A 2,837-nucleotide genomic window follows, 5' to 3' on the forward strand; every position below is an offset into this window, starting at 1 on the left:
TAAGGGTATAATGAAAAAAAAATTATCTTGTCTTGATTAATGAAATAGACAAGTAAAATGAGAAATCAAATTAAAAAATTTGAGATGAATAATTTGGGATGCAGAGAGTATAAAATTGGAGGGGGTAAATTTATTTTTAATTGAGTTGGTGAAAAGCTCACAAGTAATTAGAACACTTTGAACAAATGTTCATAAGATAAAGAGCCCGTTTGGATAGATTGAAAAAAATGACTTTTAAAAAGTTTTTTAAAAGTCTTTTGAAAGTGTTGAACTTATTTTAAAAATAAGCAATTACGTGTTTGGATAAAAGTGCTGAAACTGAAGAAAAAAGTTATTGATGTGTTTGGTAAACACGTGCTTTTAAGCATTTTTTTGGGTCAAAATGTCTGAAATACCCTTAAAGTTGCCAACGATATATAGAGTTGATTATTATTAATTTTTATTTCTAAAATGATTCAAATTAAAAATAATATTTTCATGAATGACTATTAATTTGTGCACTAAAATTTTATTTTTATTTTCTTAAAAGAGTTTAAATCATTAAGCAAGATACATATGTTACTAATCATTATAATTACATTAATAGATAAATAGTTGGTCACAAATGATGCTATTTATTTGATAAAAAGACTCTTAATTAAAAAAGATATTACTCGTTGATTGAGTAATGACTATCACTATTAAAACATTGGCGATTACGAATGTTGCGATCATTCATTAATCGTTTATGAAGTTGTATATCTTCAATGTGTATTCTCCATATATTTTGGTTGGTGAGTTATTTTTTTATTAGAGAAATTCATATGTTGTACAATAATAAATGTCTAAATTTAATAGAATATATTAAAGAGGGGAATAATATATAAAAATTCATATTTCATAAATTAGAATTTTCATACAAAAGAAGTACTAATATAGCTACACAAGGGTAATTTTTTGATAAGGGGAAATTTTGAGGGACAAAAATGTCTTTTAATTGATCAAAATACAATGACTTATAAGCCAAAAAAAATAAGTTGAGAATTGAAGCTTTTAATTTTTGACTTATAAAAAATAAATTTTAACTTTGTAAAAGCAATTTTGAAACTTTTCAAACACTCAAAAAGGTATTCCCTCCATTTAAAAAAGAATGAATTATTTTATTTTCCATTTAAAAAAGAACGACCTCTTTTCCTTTTTAGCAATTTTTAAATTTTAACTTTTCACATGACATATTTAAGACTACAAGATTGAAGGAGATTTTGGTACATTTGACACATCTTTAATTTAACACCACAAAATATAAAAATCTTCATTATTTTTTTAAATTTCGTGTCAAGTCAAACTAGATCATTCCTTTTTAAACGGAGAAAGTAAAAACAGTTTAAAAACTATTTTGACCAAAATATAAGTTCATCCAAACACCCAAAAGTGCACAAATTAAAGTTGACACTGTTAGGTGTATTTATATATTGATGTAGTTGAACCCAATTATTAAATAAATAAACGGAAAAGGCTCAAAAATACTCTTGAACTATCTAAAATAGCTCAAAAATGCCTTTCGTTAATTTTTTGGCTCAAAAATACCCCTCCGTTAAATATTTGGCTCAAAAATACCCCCTCTAATGGAATTCGAAAAATGATAAAAAAATACCCTTGAAATATCTAAAATGACTCAAAAATACTCTTTTGTTAAATATTTGGTTAAAAAAATACCCCTTCCCTTAATGAAATTCCACCAAACATGAGATAAAAAAAAAACTACGTGACTATGTCACATTACCATCCACATGTAAAATGTTAGTATTTTTTAATTATATGACATTTCTTTCTTCTTTATTTTTATTTTTATTTAAAAACGTCAGTAAAACGAATAAAATTTACACGATTTTTTATTTTTAATCAAAGTAGACAAACGGTGGTTACATAATACTTTTTTTTGAAAAAATTTATTAAATGTAACATCGCTGTTATCAATTTTTTTTTATCATCTAAAAAACAAGTTTTTTTCTGTTAATAGGTTTAAAAGTGTGAAACCCAACAAAAGAGTCTTATTAAACTGATAAACCCATTAATTATTAGGCCGTATAAAAGTTAAAATTAAAATTTACTCGTAAAAGTAACAAATTTCAAACTAAACTTCAAATTAGTAACTCAAAAGATGTGTTTGGCTTTGCTAGCTTTTACTCAAAATGTTTATGTTAAAATGATTTAATAAATACATCCTCTAATCTAAAATTAATGAATCTTTGAATGTGACACACATTTTCAAAAAGTTAATGAATAACATAATTAAATAATAATTTATCAATATTAAGTATTATTTTACTTCTTTTCAAACTTGTTCTAAAAATAATAAGATTATTCATCAAAATTGAATTTAGAAAAATGAATTCATTTCGAATGATTAAACAAGTGTTGAAAGGAATTCATTTATTTTGAAAAAGAATTTGCATGTAGTAAATTCAACTCAATTATTAGTACATCAACATTTGTTAGCTTAAAAGTTAAAATTCTATCTCCTCTTCCAAGTCAACATCAGATCAAGATCAAGCTGTCCCTCATCCCAAACGACAATAACAAGATGAAATTTAGAACTTTCAAAACACTAATGAAAAGGTGAAATCTAGAACTTTTAAAACACTAATGAAGAAATTAGCAAAAGATTGGTTTTTTGATTTTTCCGTTTCACTGTTTTGCAAAAAAATAAAAATAAAAATAAAAATAAAAATAAAAATAAAGAAGAAAGGAATGTCATATAATTAAAAATACTAATATTTTACATGTGGATGGTAATGTGGCATAGTCACGTGATTTTTTTTTATCTAGGTGGCATGCTTGGTGGAATTTCGTTAAAA

The sequence above is a fragment of the Capsicum annuum genome, chromosome 1 (assembly GCF_002878395.1).
Source record: "Capsicum annuum cultivar UCD-10X-F1 chromosome 1, UCD10Xv1.1, whole genome shotgun sequence".
Taxonomy (NCBI): domain Eukaryota; kingdom Viridiplantae; phylum Streptophyta; class Magnoliopsida; order Solanales; family Solanaceae; genus Capsicum; species Capsicum annuum.